This window comes from Mus musculus, chromosome 5, assembly GCF_000001635.26.
Source record: "Mus musculus strain C57BL/6J chromosome 5, GRCm38.p6 C57BL/6J".
NCBI lineage: Eukaryota > Metazoa > Chordata > Mammalia > Rodentia > Muridae > Mus > Mus musculus.
Window position 1 is genome coordinate 73,213,894 of NC_000071.6, and position 16,828 is coordinate 73,230,721.

At 44.3% G+C, this 16,828-nt stretch overlaps 1 protein-coding gene across 6 annotated transcripts in view; it reads right to left on the minus strand.

Moving 5' to 3' along the window:
* Fryl (FRY like transcription coactivator) overlaps positions 1 to 16,828 on the minus strand; it is a 236,509-nt gene that overhangs the window by 193,703 nt on the left and 25,978 nt on the right. For 5 of the 6 annotated variants that reach the window (XM_006504150.4, XM_030254825.1, NM_028194.2 and 2 more), the window contains exon 2: positions 7,015 to 7,179. The gene's annotated coding sequence lies outside the window, so the exon portion shown is untranslated. Of the gene's footprint in view, positions 1 to 7,014; positions 7,180 to 13,923; positions 13,943 to 16,828 lie in introns of those variants that run through there. The other variant, XM_011240773.2, reaches the window with a different exon arrangement.

Genomic DNA, 16,828 nt, shown 5'->3' on the forward strand with positions numbered 1-16,828 from the left:
CTACCGTCCACTCTTAGTGTCAGGCATGGCTTCCTCGAGTTTCTGTAGCTCCAGGAGGGGAGGGTGCCGGTACCCAGTTCACTCTCCTGCTCTACTTTATTATTCAGCCTGGAACTTCAGCACATGAGGTCGTGGCCCGGGTAGGTCCCTTCCTTTCCTCCGTAATCCCTCTGGAAATATGCTCAGACATGGGGAGATGTGTGCCAACCTTGGTTTTAAATCCAGTCAAAGCTGATGATGAAGATGAACTCTATCTCAGGGCCTCAGGAGGTGGCCCGGGAGGGTCCTCACCCTGCATTCTACCTGCCCCAGCCTTGGGCCTCACTTTTCCTGGTGTGTGTTGTGGGTGGGGGGTGGGACTGCAAAGCCGATGAGATGGCTCCCTCCAGCTAGCCAGGCGCTCTACTGGAGGATTCCCTTCTGGTTCGCCATCCTTGCCTGCCGTTCCCTGTGGCTTTTTTCATCTGCTTAGGCCTGACCACCCCTCAAATCTCAGCTTACATGTCAGTTCATCAAGCCGTAACCCGCAACCTCTCCAATCTAATAATGCCCCGACCCTTGAATTCTCTCTGAGCACACTAACCGCACACTGGAGCTGTGTTTAAACATGGACTCCCCCAGGAGACCACTGCCTGAGGATGCCTAAGGACTGGGATTATGGCCTGCCACCTAGTGCCATGCCGCAGGACTTCAAACCCTGACAGGCACTCCAGCGATGCTCACCGAGTTCATTTACAAAAGCCTACAAAGGGCCTTCAAGGTCTCCACTAGGAAGGCAGCCATGCCCTTAACTGATACAGGGGATGCCAGAATATTGGTCCTGTGGATAAAGTCAAATGCGACCTGGAGAATGTTGGAAGAAATGGTTGGAGTGTTGGTTATATAAGGGGAACTATCAAACATCAAATGATCAGGAAAGTATGAGTACCACCAATGGCGAAAGGATAAGAAAAAAGTGAAGCAGACAGGAAGCAGATTAGAGAATATCTCTGCTTACAGGAAGGAAACCAGTGAACAGGTAAGAGGCAGAAATACAAATGCATCTTTACTATACAAAAACAACCTCATCCAAACAGAGGGTGGAAATTAACTTAGCAAAACTCCCAAAGGTTTGAAAACATATTTTATGACATAGGTGGGTATGTATAAACAGGCATCCACTGCTCTGATGAGGAAACTAAGTCTAATTCTCAGGATAGATATCCAATAAAAGGGCAAAATCACTTAGCCTCTGACCTTGTAAATCCACTTCTAAGCACCTGCCTAAAGTGTGACGGAGTAAAATTTAAAGTGTCAAGTGTATATTCACCGTAGTAAAATTTATATCAGGAACAACTCAAATTCTCTGAGGTGTTATATGGATGTAGAAAAGACGCATGAAAATGGGTAAGGAATGATCTTCAGGATATATCAAAGAAAGCAAGGTATATAACACACTACAATATATATTAAAAAGAGAGATAAGAACATAGCCTCTGTGCATGTGCGTGTAAGTGTGTGTGTGTGTGTGTGTGTGTGTATATGTGTATGTGTGCGCCCACCGTCAAGCACATGTGTGCTCCCCCAACAGGGGCCAGAAGAGGGTCTTAGATACCTTGGAACTGTAGTTACAGGCTGCGAGCCAACTGCCACGGGTGCTGGCTGGGAGCTGAACTGCAGTCTCCTGAAAGGGCAGCAAGCACTCCTAACTGCTAAGCCATCCCTCCAGCCCCACCTATTTATACTTAAACAAATCAACTGAAATATTCAAATGGTTCCTTATAAGAGGAAAGCAATAGGAAGAAACTCCTTTCAATATACCTTCTTTTGTGGATCTGTCTGGGGGCCCATGAAGCTATTATAGATAACTATAAAATAACAATACATCCTATAAGTTATTCTGCTTCAAAATAAGTTAAGTATAACCAGTTGTTGGCCTAACTACACAGAGAATGATTGCTATGGTGTATCTGTCCTGCTATTCACAACCTTACACAATCCCCTCTTCTATAGCATGGAGTGGGCTTGGAGACTTTGCTGTGAAAACAGAAGGTGGTAGAATACCAGTGTTCACAGAAAAGCATCACAAAGGCAGCAAAAGAGGCAACAACTCAGCCCCTGCAGCAGGGTTTGCTTTACTATGGTATCTGAACCCAATGCATCTGCTCAGCCTTAAAAAAAAAGAGAGAGAGAAAGAAAAAAAGTTCTGATGCCCACCACAATATAAATGACCTTGATAGCATTATGCTGAGGGAACTAAGCCAAGAGAAAAGCTGATATGACTCCACTCTGAGGTAGTCCGGCTCTAAACAGAGTAACGCAGTAACACCATGGTTGTGTTGGTAGGGCGGGTATGGGCGAGTGGAGGAGAGTTAGAACAGACTAAATGGATACAATGAATTCATTCCGTTCACTCAGCTCAATTGTGGACCAGGAAAAGGTTCTGCAAGTGGGAGGGGCCGATGACTGAGCGGTAACAGGGAGCATGCGCTTGGTGCCACTGAATTGCATGTTCACTTAGATACCGTCAAGGTGGGTAACTACTGTGCTATGTGCATGCCTAGCTTGTGAAGCCCTGGGTTTAATCTCCAGCACGGAAAAAATAAAAAAAGAAATAAACTTCTGACCCAGAGCCAGAAAGGATCTAAATCCAGCCAAAGGTTGAAAAAGTGAGCTGGAACACAGCGCAGAAGATTCTGTGACACACACCCCCGAACCCCCGACCCCCGGCTGAAATGACTGTTGTCCCAGAAAATATCACCATGGCAGTTTATGAGAGGCTCTGGCTAGAAGGACTGACACCAACTGTCAGATGATGGTGTTTACCATGGAAGGCTGGGACTCTGGGGGAAAAATGGTCACCGAGCAATGGATAACCGATGCTTGCAGTTCTTTTGCTGTTCTTAGGGCCATGAGCCCTGCGTCCAAAAAACAATTTACTAATTCCACTCCAGAGTATGTGTGAGAGAAAATAAATAAAGCACACAATGTCTACCAAAGGCATGCAGAAGAAGTCAGGGCAACTTAATTCCATCATCTGGAGGATAGATAAGCAAATGGTGGGCATTTCACACACGTGTACTGAGTGAAAGGATTGTCATTTCACACACCATGGGAGAGTCCCACAGACAGCACACAATGGGGGGAAGATTTGTTTCAATACGGTTTTATTTGTTTGGCTGGTTGATTGGATTGGGAATGTTTTTGGTTGGTTGGTTGGTTGGTTAGTTTTGAGACAGGGTCTTACTGTGTAGCTTGGGCTGGCTATAGTCCTGAACTCACTATAGACCAGCCTGGCCTCCAACTCACAAAGATGCAACTGTCTGCGCTTCCTGAGAACTAAGACTAAAGGCACACACCACCACATCCAGCAAGTTTGCCTGGTTGCCTGGTCTTGTTACATAAGCCTGGCTGGCCTCAAACCCACAGCAAGCCTCCTGCCTCAGCTTCTCAAATACAGTGATAATGAGTCACCATGTCCAGAGTCACAGATACATTGTTAAGAAAACAAAAGGCCAGACAGAGACTCTATTATGGCTGAGACTGTTGTATAAAGGTAATTATTTAACATTCTAGCCTTATTATTCCTACAAAGCCTACCAGATCTGTAGCTGAAAGAAATTCATATTAGTATACTGTGAAAAAACAAATCAGGAATCTGAAACCAAACAGGAAGTACCAGTTTATAAGAGAACCCCTAGAACCTGCATTGTGTTCTTAGCATTCCACTGTGCAAAAAAGAATTAGGACTCCCTGGAGAGAGGCTGCTGGACACCAGGAATGGGGAGGAAATGTCTATCTAGGTAGCAAAGAAACTATTGAAGAAGCTATCCCACCTGGGAAACAAGTACATGCTCTGTCTATTACACTATAAAGGATACAATGTAAAGTACCACTGTTTTACAATCCCCTGTGTAATTCCAGAGTCCCCAAAACAAGGGGGCAAAACCAATTTTGTAAATAAAGTTTTATTAGAACACAACCTAGGCCATTCATTTACATTGACTAGTTCCTTTACCTTTACCTTAGCAGCTGTCTAAGGCACAAGAGAGGAAAGGTGAAGGTCTTCAAATACAAACTAACGTTACAGGGGAAAAAAAAAAAAAACCACCTTTCAGCAGTTGACCTGATTGCCACTGGTATGCAATGCTTTGGGGGAGGGCTTGAGGGGGTGGACACTTGGTGTAAGCCCTAGACAGACACTTGGTGACAAACACAGACCTGACTAAAGTCATCAGACCTTAATATGATCAAGAATCAAGACCCAAGCTCTATACCAGGTATCAGGAGACACACAGGACAGGTGAGAGCATCGGCTCACAGGGCTGTTGCCAGGAACCTCCACATCTAAAGAGGCCCCAAGCTACTTACTGTTTTTCAGAAACAAAAAGGGGAGGGAGACAGGGCACAAGGGGAATCACTTCAAGAATCATACAAGTGCAATGGGGAGGAGGGGCTTACCAGTCCTCGTCCAATCAAATCACCTATTTTTAAAACAGCCTGCGAGAACTTGGACTCAGTTGTGACACTATAACTTGAGCATTACAGTCTTTCATACGGAAATACAGAGACTTAAGGATTCATACTGAAAAGGCAAATGTGTGGGATCTTGCTTCAAAATCACACAGGCAGGAGAGGAGAGTTACTGAGGAGAAACAATGCCTGTGACCCAATAATTACCTCCTCTGGGGGATGAACACAAAGGACGTCTACCAGTCCAATATATATTGCATATATAGTTTAATTTCTCACTAGTGAGATTTCAAGATAGTAACAGACAAAGAAATAAAAATTCTTGTACAAAAGAAAAGAAAAGGAAAAAAAAAAAAAAAACTCCAGATCTAAAATGAAGACCTTGATTTCAATACACAGGAAGGGAACAGTCCCGAGTCCCAAGCAAAGATGAGGTAGAAGACAGAAGTGGGGGAGAGAGGCTACAGAACTCAATCCACGGGCGCTAAGGCTAGCGGATGGCTTTCAGCTGTTCTAGTCTTCAGAAGACACCAGTATTTTTTTAAGGGTTCTGGGGTTGGAACCACTGATCTAAGATATACTGACTCTAAAAACCATCCAGGCACCATGAATACATGGGAGAACGGTAGAAAGGGGACAGAAAGAACATCGGGGCCAAATAAGGAGAGTCCTGGGGATCAGGAGAAGGGATGACTAAGGATGCAGGAAGAAAAGGATACTAACTTACAGCGAGAGATACTAACTGAAAAGTAATCTAATAGCAGTGTGTGGTTTGGAAGAAAATGGCCCCCAGAGGCTCATGGGGATTGAGTGGTAAGATTATGAGCGGTGGCCTTGTAGAAGTGGATGCTGCTTTGGTGGTGGAGGAAGTGTGTCACTACGGGGGCAAGCTTTGAAGTTTCAGGTGTTCAAGACAGTACCAGTGTGGCACTGCTGCCTGCGGATCAGGGTAGAGAACTCTCAGTTCCTTCTCCAGCACCATGTCTGCCTGCTTCCTGCCGTGAGGATAACGCACTGAACCTCCAGGAACTGTAAGCCAGCCCCAATTAAATGTTGTCCTTTATGAGAACTGCCATGGTGCTGTTCAGCAATAGAAACCCTAAGACAAGCAGGGATCGTGTTCCTGTCTCATAACTTACTAAACAATAGATCAAAACTGTCTCACTCGATGGGAAAGAGAAGAAAACATAGCTTCAATTTAAAAAAAAATCAAAATTCTTTCAATTTGTTCATTGAACTAACAAGGTATTAAAATCTTAAAAAAATAAACTCACGAATAATTCAATTGAATTACTATATGGGCAAGAAAACTGATATCTAAGGCTAATTAGTTTATGCTCTTTAAAAACCCAATGGTAAGAACTACAGTTGAACCACAAAGACACCCCCCCCCCATTCTCCACTCTGTTGCTGAGGACTCTGATGACTTCTTTATTATGCTAAAAGTCAGTATGCATTTTCATTCATAAGTAACAAGCATTTGGCAAATGAGTTAACTGCTGCAAAGGGGGACCTATTTCAACCAGTTCATTTGTTAAAGTCTCCCATTTCAGCAATATGTTCTGTCCAAAGATGAGTTCTGAGTACACCTTTTAATGCATGACCTTGCCTGTGCCTGGAAAGGCACAGGCAAGGTCATGCATTAAAAAGAGTTAAAGTCACACACCTCTCTGATGATTGCCCTGATGGTGCGCATGATTTCCAGCCACAAGGGCTTGAAGGAACTATGAGGAAGCAAAACCTACCGAGGCCGTGTGTCTGACTACTCTTACTCTGGACTCTCAGACTAATTAGGCTGAGTCTCCCCAAGGAAAGTAATAAAGCATGTTTAAAGCGCTGGGGGGGGGGGGGGGGGGAACGGACGGGTAGCAACCAAGGGGGCAATGTCTGCCCAGAATGTGAGCAGCAGTGTCCAACAAATCAAGAGACCCCAGTATAAAATGGTAGAACGAGGAAGCAGTCATTACAGGCTCTCTTTCTATGCATCCTGGCCACTTCCCTTTACCGTACCTTTCTGCTGTGATGGTTTTGCCAGAGGTTTAAAAGCTGTGGAGCCATCTGACTGCAGCTGGATGCCTCTGAAACCATGAGCCCCCCCCCAAAAAACCATTCCTCTTTTTAAGTTGATTTGCTCGAGCATTTTGTCATAGCAATGAAAAGTGACTCGTGCAACTATTTTTATATGTATAATTACTAATATTAGGTGTTGTGTTATAGCAGCGAGGCAGTAGAAGAAGGCCGTTTAAAAGCTTTCCAAAGACCTATGTTACTGACACTTTTAGAAGTAGTTCAGAAGAAATTATCAAAAATAACTGTGGCTTATATATAAAAAGAGAGGGCCTGGGGAAGGTAGTTCAAAGAACAATTCCTATCATCTTTTAAAGGGCCGGGCACCAAGTCTGAATGCCCGAGTCCCATCCACAAGACCCACATAATGGAAGGGTAGAACCGACTCTCACAACTTCCACACGATTGCACGCTTGCACGCATGCACACATGCACAAACCCAATCACATACATAGACAGAAAATAAAATTCGTTTTCTTAAGTACACAGCCTTACCACTTAGAAATTGAGGTTGAGGCACAGAGTTTGTAGAAAAGACACCAAATTTGGAAAGGATCCATCTAGAAGCTTCTTCAACCTGGAGCAGGCACTGAAGAGGGGCACGCTGGGAAAAGCAGCAAGGTCAGTCCATGTGTATAGCAGAGTGCGGAATGTCGAAGGCTGAAAGACAGAAACATCGGGTTGGTAAGTCCTAACATCCAGGTCTCAAACAAAGCTCACAGCACTTTAGCAGCAGTCAGTAACATGCTTCTAATAAAATTATGGCAATTAACAATTTGGTCAATGGGCTGGTGAGATGGATCAGGGGTTAAGAGCACTGACCGTTCTTCCGAAGGTCCTGAGTTCAAATCCCAGCAACAACATGGTGGCTCACAACCATCCGCAATGAGATCTAATGCCCTCTTCTGGAGTGTCTGAAGACAGCTACAGTGTACTTATATATAATTAATTAATTAATTAATTAATTTAAAAAAATTTGGTCAAAAAAAAATCCCCTCAGGGCTGGGAACGTGGCTCAGTGGCAAAGCCCCTGCCAGACATACATCCTCACAGGCTCTGTCTCCAACAGCATAAAATGTAAGATTTAAAAGGGGGTAGGGGGCTCAAGGCTGGGTTTGGTGGCTTGAGTCCCAGGACTCAAGAGGCAGGGACTAGCAGTTCAGTGTAAGTTCCAGGCCAGCTTAGTCCACCATAGCCAGTTCCAGGCCAGCCTGGGCTCTGCAGTAAGAACCGGTCTCAAAAAACAAAAAACGAAGTATCCAACTGTCTCTATCCAGGACAATGTGAATTAACCTTGAGGGTCCTAACTTAAATGTTTCTTTTCTAAGCCATCTTCTTTCTCAAGTGTGTTACAATCTTAAAGGAAATGCCAGTCACTGTTACTTGTTTCTTGGGGAAACAGGGCCATGGTACTGTTTCTTTAGCTTAAGGACAAAGCATCTAGGGACTTGGGACAATGACACTGGAGCTACCTGTCTTCCTACACAGGGCCCCTTAAGGCACAGGTGTTCTGCAATGCTGGGGGTGGTATCCGTACGCTAGCAGCGAGGTCTGCAATTAACTGGTGACCTCGGAAATACCATCCTCCTCATACAACCGCACATGCAGAATGACAGCTGGATGGCCAGATTCATGTGGGAGCCACTTGTAAAACTAAAACAGAAACCGTCCAAAAGGATGGGCTAAAAACTAAATGGCGATTGCCTATGCATTCCATGCAGCTGGGAAATACAGATGTACTGTGAGCAGCCATGAGAAGACCACCTGGCTACATTTAATAAGCAAGCTACCTGAACACATTCAGTGTTTAAGAAAATAGCATGTTAAGTTGGGCATGGTGGCGCAGGCCTATAATTCTAGCACATGGTGGGGGGGGAGGCAGGAGGATTGGGAGTTCTATACAATGCATTAGACACCAGCTTAAGCGTAGAAGACCCTGTCTCAAAAAATACGGTTGGTGGACCCAAAAGCACTTAAAGTCACATGAGAAGTGGGTCAACTGACTGCTACAGTGGACGCAAGGACACAGGGATAGGAGAGGTATGGGCTCTGTGTTATTGAAACAAGTTTCCAAAATAAGCTGACTCCTCCAGTTTAATAAAGTCATGTAGTCCAGGGTCACTTTCCTGAAAAACCCATGGCCACTTCCCTCCTCGTCCATCAGGGGGACCCCCTTGCTGTTGGTAGCAATCCAATATACCCGGAGTGCAGACAGGATACTGGCAATGCATGGATCAGATGCTATCCTGGGTGCCCTGTCAGCGTGGGACAGGGGCTCTCTGAAATGTTCCCAGCTCTGACTTTAGAACTTAAAATGCTTGCAGAATTCTACACGGAAATGTTGTTTATATTATATTATATTATTTCCGAAAAAAGAGAACAGAAAAGAAAGGAAAGGAAAGGAAAAGGAAAAGGAAAAGGAAAAGGAAAAGGAAAAGGAAAAGGAAAAGGAAAAGGAAAGAAGAGGGCAAGAAATGTAAACATCCAAAGTAGAAAAAAAATAAACAACAACAACAAAAAAAAAAACTATGGCTTCTTTGGAAGGTACACCATATATTATTATTACACTTGACGTAGAGTTTGTAGGTGAGCCGGATGGGACCCACCACAAATTCTTTTGGGGGTTATTATTTGTATTAATTCTTGAGGAGTTTGCACTATGTGTTTGATTCGGATTCACCCCCATCTCCCCATCTACCCAACTCTCGGTGCTTTTTGTTTTTTTAAGCTCATCAAAACCAACTTGCTGCCCACATATTTTTTCCATGTGTGGCCCTCCATTGGGCTGTGATGACTCACCAGGGCTATACCCCCACCCACCCGGCACCTAACAGCTGCTGACAGGGTGGGGTGTCAGGCCCAGCTCCCCTCCCCATGCTGGGATTTGGTCTGTCTTGGGCCTGCGCACATCTTGTGTGTGCCATCGTCAGGACTGTTATGAGTTCACATGTGCAGCTGCCCTGATGTGTCCAAAAAAAACCACTGTTTCCCTATAGTCATGCCCTGCCTCCAGCTAGTACACAGTCTGTGCTCCTCTTCCTCAACGATCCCTGGGCCCTAGGAGGAGGGGTTCAGCACACATGTTCCCTTTAGGGCTGAGCATCCTCCATCCTCGGTTTTCAGTGCCTTCACAAATTACGGGTCTCTGCAAATCGCCATCTTCTGCAAACAGAAGCTTCTCTGTCTCTACTTTGTCCCTGAACCACTCGATATAGGATAAAATTTCAAAAAAAAAAAAAAAAATTCAAGATTAAAAAAAAAAAGAATGAAAGAGGCATTCTTTAGTAAATTTAAAATACTTTAAAAAAAAAACGCTCAGAAATGTTACTAAGCAAAAGAAAGGGGGGGAGAGGACACGAAACAAGACTTAGAAATAGGCTTATTCACTAATGTACACCGTGCTAGTATAAAGTAGGCACTGGGTATGTGTAAAATTGCTACCAATAGCAAGGGGAGGGTTCTTCGGAGAGGCAATCACAGATATGCAATACCAAACTAAGTTTAAAATATGGAGGGAAAATACTTTTATTGTTAGACAGTGGTTTTAAACAAGTGATGTTTCTTACACTTTTCTCCAAACATTTGTTATGATGATAATCAGAAAAAACACTTTTAGGGCAGACAAGATGGCTCAGTGGGTAAGAACACTGACTGTTTTTCCGAAGGTCCTGAGTTCAAATCCCAGCAACCACTTGGTGGCTCACAACCACCCGTAATGAGATCTGACGCCCTCTTCTGGTGCATCTGAAGACAGCTACAGTGTATTTATTTATAATAATAAATATATCTTTGTGCCTGAGCGAGCGGGGTTGACTGGAGCGAGCAGAGGACCTAAATTCAATTCCCAACAATGACATGAAGGCTCACAACTATCTGTACAGCTACAGTGTACTCATATACATAAAATAAGTAAATCTTTACAAAAAAAAGAAAAGAAGAGAAGAGAAAAGAAAGGAAAAATGAAAAAATACTTTTAAAAGTAAAATCTCAAGAAGACTGTATTATGGATGAATGTATGTGCCCCATCCCTAAACCCACATTCTGACATACTAAGTAGAGGAGGTGGGGACTTTCAGGGGCAGTCAGGGTACCGAATGGGAAAGTTACCATTACTAAAAGCACAGGAGTGCTTGCTTCCTCTATCTCCTAAACCATGAAGTGGGCTCTGGCCAGACACCAGATCTGCCGTGATCATAGACTTCTCCACCTCCAAGACTGAAGAACCCACCTGACTCAGCAGTCTATGGTATTCCTTGCCACATCCCAAGCTGACTAAGGCTAATGGTGCTAAACAGTAAGAGTGTGGCTAAAACCCTCACCACACACTGCATACTGGGAAGAGAAAGTCAGAGATAAACTCCAGAAAACTCTACGCGTTCCTCGAAGAAACGCCAACCGGGATTTCCACTCTTGGGTATACAAACACAAAATGATAATATATTCCCTCAAAAAAATCCATGACTGCCTGTTCTTTGTACCATTTTATACAATAGCCAAATGGTCAAAATAACCAAATGTTAGCTACCAGTGAATGGATAGGTAAAAACTGTGGTTCCTGTACCCGCTGGAATAGTAAGTATATCATGTATCAACATTTATCCACAATCAACTGTAGAGATGGGTGTTCAAGTCTGTGAATAACAGTAGCCACAAGTTCTGTGCTTTAAGTTGATCATTCATAGTGGTGAACAAATTATACCTCAATAAAACTGCATATATATATATATATATATATATATATATACATACTATATAATATATATATATATATACATACACACACACCTATACGCAAACTTTATGAATAACCCAACATCTACCATATCATTTATTACCTTGTGCCTATGTAGAACTAAGGTAAGGCCTTGGCTCTAAACATAATACCAGACTCCTGTCCCTAAAAGCATGGGGAGGCCATGGCTTCTGTATTTCGGCTTCCACAGAGGCTATGGGAATCAGAGGATTTCACTGTTCTACTAAAAGAGCTACATGCCAGCCAGGAGTAAAATTTGCTCTATAATCTGCAAGGTCAGTTGTGTTTATTATAATTATGTAATTGAGTCAAGTATCACAGCAAGAATGAGTGTAAAAAAAAATGCTTTGTCTCTAAAAATGAACTTTCATGGTCAGAGGGAAATCCCTCGAAAAAACATTACACAGAAAGTGCCTTGATTGTATTTCAAAAGACGGCCAAATTTAAAACATTAATATATTTAATCATAGAATGTTTAATGGATTTTCCACCTTATTTCAAACGTGTGTGTGTGTGTGTGTGTGTGTGTGTGTGTGTGTGTGTGTGTGTGTGTGTGTAGTCTGTGGTACCTGTGCATGTGTACATGTGTTTGCTTCTTCTTCTTTTTTTTTTTTTTTTTTCAAACAGGGTTTTTCTGTGCAGTCCTGGCTATCCTGGAATTCACTCTGTAGACCAGACTGGCCTCAAACTCAGAAATCTGCCTGCCTCTGCCTCCCAAGTGCTGGGATTACAGGCGTGCGCCACCACTACCCGGCTTATGTGTTTGCATGTGACCTTAAGCATGTGCATACAGAGGACTGAAGTTGTTCGGTGTCTCCCTTGATCTCTCTACAATTTATTCACTGACACGAGGTCTCTCTGAATCAAGAGTTCACCAACTCTGCTTACACTAGGTAGCCAGCCTTCTCTGGGGAGTTCCTTCCTGTCTTTGTCTCCCAGGTACTGGGATCACAGGGGGCCACACATCTGCCCTGCTTTGATGTTGGGTGCTGAGGTCCAACCTGTGGTTGGCAAGCACTTTATCCTCTGCGCCACCTCCCCAACCCTTTAATAAGTATTCTATGTAATCATTCAGCTGTCAGTGTATCACACAGTAATATTGTATAAGAAAACATCTGCAGTTATGGAAGATATAAGAGTCAGTTTTTGTCTGTTTCATGTTGCTTTAAAGTCAGGAAGTCACTCACCCTAGATGGGCCTCAATTTCATTATGTATGTAGCTGGGATTAACGTTTAACCCCTAAATCCTCCTATTGTCACCTCTAAAGAACTACATAGCTATGCCTAGCTACGCATGCTATGTTTCTAAGAGACTACATACAGGGACTGGACATGATGGCTCAGTAGTCAAGAGTACCACCTGCTCTTGCAGAAGACCTAAGTTCAATTCCTAGCAAACACATGGCCGCTAACAACTCAGTCTAGAGAATACAAGTGCCTCTTCTGGGCTCACTGGTAGCATAAGCACGTGGTACACAGACATATATGAGGGTAAAACTACCCATACACATAAAACAAACATAAGTAAATCTTGCTTTCAAAGGACTAGCACATTACTATTCTTCTAAGGGGAGCTTGACCCTCTGAGGACACTTGGCTTGTCACGTCTCCATACCAACTGCATCCTCTTCATCTCGATGACACCCCAGGTCTTCACCCAGAAGCAGTTGCTCAATGTCAACTCTCCAAGTTCAACCAGACCACTCCCCCTTCCCAGGCACTTCAGCGCCCAGACATTTTACACACTGACTCTAATCCTCCTTTTTCAAAGCTAACCTGCATCTCACCTATGTATTCAAGTGACCGGTTTGTTTGTTTGTTTGTTTTTGATTTTGTTTTTTGCCACAAAGAGAAAGAAGCGCAGGGAACTGAAGGACAGTCTCCCTCACCCGTGAACACTCACCTCTGCTCCACCCACCTCACCTCCTTCCAGAACCACACATCTCCAAGTCTCCCTTTAAAAAAAATATTCCTGGGCTGGAGAGATGGCTCAGGGGTTAAGAATACTGACTGCTCTTCCAGAGGTCCTGAGTTCAATTCCCAGTAACCACATGGTGGCTCACAACCATCTGTAATGGGATCTGATGCCCTCTTCTGGTGTGTCTAAAACAGGGTGTTGAGGGAGATGCTCTTTCCCTCCATCATATCGGCCCCAAGGTGTAACCCAGGTCGGGTATCAGGCTCAGCAGCAAGTACCTTACCTGTTGAGCCACCTCAGCAGCCTGCCCTTCTTCTCACTCAGCTTGTCACTCAACTCCATCATCACCTGTGGCTCCCAAGCCCTATAGCACTAAAATAGAAAGTGTTCTTCCACTTGACCAGAACAGAACAGTGGGAATCCCACTGGGCCTCTGCCCTCTCTTTGGGGACTTGACTGTCTCTCGAGCGTGGCTTGCTAGGGCACAGTTCTGTCGTCGATGCCTACCAAGCAGCTGGGAACTCAGTGTCCCAGGAGTCAAGACTGTAAGAGTAGAGACAAAACTACCACCATAGTCCCCTAATGTCCTCTAGACTCTGCTCCATACAGTTGCATCCCCCACACTCCCACGCCTACATCTGCTGGGTGCTTTCGGCTATCTGGAATGTCCTGCCTTTGTGTCTGTGAACTGAAACACTTCTAAAAAATGTTTTTAAAGTAGAAAGCCACTTACCCCACTCAAGAGCCTCGGGCTTCTCAACTGCCAAATGAGAATGATGCTTTCAAAGGCTATTTCATAAAGATTTTCCAGGGCTGTGAAAGTATCCCGGGTACTGTTTGGAGGAAACTTTGAACAATAGCTGGCAGGTGTCACTCAGCAGTTCTGTGTCTTTGTTCCCAGAACACAATGAGAACCCAAGAAATATTTTCTCTATCGACAGAACAATAGAAAATGCCTTTTCCAGCCAGGCTGCACTCAGCTCAACAAAGACAGTCTGCGGTTTGACACCTCTTCGAAGGGAAAAGAATCCCTGAGGGGACTTTTAATTTTAGGGGAATCTCACAGACACGGGATGTCAGAATGGACACCTACTACTTGATGGTGGGTTGTGGATTCAATCATAAATATGGAAAAGGAAGAAAGGGGATGTAACAGAGTCGTGTGTGTGTGTGTGTGTGTGTGTGTGTGTGTGTGTGTGTGTATAATGTGTATGTGTACTGATGTGCATCCATAAGGACATTTAACATGGTCCTTTGCCATCTCACTGCTACCCAGCCACCACCACCATCTGTGTCCAGAACCCTCCTGGTGTTGCAAAACTCAGTACACAGCGATGCCCCATCACCCTGCCCTGGCCTTTTACAGCCTTACTGTCACAATGAAGTGATGACTCGGGGTTCCTCATGCAATTGGAATCACAGCTACCCGCCCTCTGGGCGGCCTAGTTTATTTCACCAAGGACAACGTATTCACGGTTTATACATGTTATTTTGCTTTTTGTCAAGATCTTCAAATCACTCAAGGACTCGGCTGAAGTGCGCCATAACTGACATGTGTGTTACTGGCACTGCCTTTAAGATTTGGGTGATTCAGACAAAAGAGGGGGACCTGCATCCCTCACTTGCCTGTGGGCATCATGCCAGATGCTCTGTTCGGTGCATTTCCCACACAACTGGAAGGAGGTGGTGACCTCCCAATCAACGGATGAGAAAAGGGTTCCAGAGGCACAGTTGGTGTGAACTGGGCTGCTATCTCACACTGGATTTCTACTTGGCTTTTGTCCTGGAACTGTTATCACTAGCTGACACAAGCTGCTAGTATTTACCTATTCAAGGAAAGCTTTGTTACACGGGGTGGCGATGGGGGTTGGGGGAGGACAGGTGAGCATGAACTGAGCAATCCTCACTAGGGGATATGTTCCTTGTGCTGGTGACACATAGGTGCTCTGTGAATATTCACACCACTACACCATTCAGGGGTCAAAATCGAGCAACAAAACTCCATTAATGGACTACGCACTCATCTCCCTTCTGGCTAGTTACAACTATTATATTTTAAAGTTATCAAAAACAAAATACAACCGGGGGTGGTGGTGTGTGCCTTTAATCCCACCATTCAAGGAGAGATGAGGGCAGATCTCTGTGAGTTGGAGGTTCAAGGCCAACCTGGTCTACAGAGTGAGTTCCAGGACAGGCAGTGAGACCCTGTCTCAAAAACAAACAAAAGCAAAAGGAAACAAACAAACTAAACTAAATATATATTTCTGACTTTCTTAAGATAGTTTTCTTCCCAAGCTAATGGTGCAAACTACCTCTGCAATTAGAAGAACACAAGATGACATGGGAAGAAACTGGGTTCTTTTAAGGACTTCCAATAAACCCCTACTTAAAATCAAAGTCTTCATGTCCTATTAAACTGTTGTTTTCAGAAAGCAATTCCTTTTGATCACAGTATGAAAATGTTAGTTAAAAAAAAAAAAAAGAGCACTGTGTTCGCAAAATAACTTTATCCTCACCCATGCAGCAAGAAGCCAGCGGTTTCCGGTTCTGTGGGAAACAATGGGCCTTGAGAAACACATTCCCAGTCAAATGTCTTGCATTTTCCACACACAATTGGTTCAACTTCCTAATAATCGCCATTTACCAGAAATTCGAAAGATAAAAATCTATCGTGATACACAATGAGTCTAAGCAAGCCAACTGGAGGAGAAACACAAATCCCAAAGTCACAACTCCCAAGCCAACACAAACACCTCCCAGGTACCATTTAAAGCTGAGGAGGGCCCGCTTCAAGGTGACAAAACTCTCCTTTCTTCCTTCCTTTATAAGGAGGGGGTCATGCGCATTTGCAAGCCTGAGGTGTCTAACATTCCCTAGCCATAAGGGAGCAGGGGGGAAGTCCCTCAGCTGCTTCAACATTTTTGTCTCCATTTATGATTGTTTTAAAAAGCCCTCCGATGTCTCTTTATGATAAAAGCCCTCCAGTGGTCTCTGTTAGAATTCCACTGTCTTCCCTTCTAGGTCTCTTTCCCCCACCCCACCTGCACTCCCCAGGAGTGACCTGCACTCCCCAGGAGTCACTGTTCCCAAAGGCCTCCACAGTTCATGAAACCCGGAGGTGAGACTCCAGTACACTCAAAGGCACCATGTTTCTCGCCATATTTAAAAAATACTTTCTTCACTTGGATTGCCACATGTCACATGGTATCCTAGATTTCTTCTTGTTCTGTGACTCGAGGATCTGGCTATGTTCCCATCCTGCAGCCTCCGCCTCTGGAGTGCCCTCCAGCAGTGCTAGGACCAGCCCCTCCTGGTGTCTTTCAGCTCCCCAGGTGTCCTTCCTTTGTTTCTTCTCCAACTCTGATTGACAGAATAACCCAAGGTCAGTCCCCAACCTCCTGCCCACTGACATTACCCCTCTGTGACAAATCCTGGAGGATTTACATTTGAATCTGGCTATGCCAGTACAGAGCTGGTATCTTTGACCAAGGCCTACCTCTCATCTAACGCCCAGCCTCACAAACTATCAGCTATCCATTTGGACCCACCTAAACCATCCTAAACTCAACTCCTAATATACGGAAATCTTTGCCTGTCCCTAATGTGGTGCCTTCAAAAACACTAGTGTGGTTCTTCCA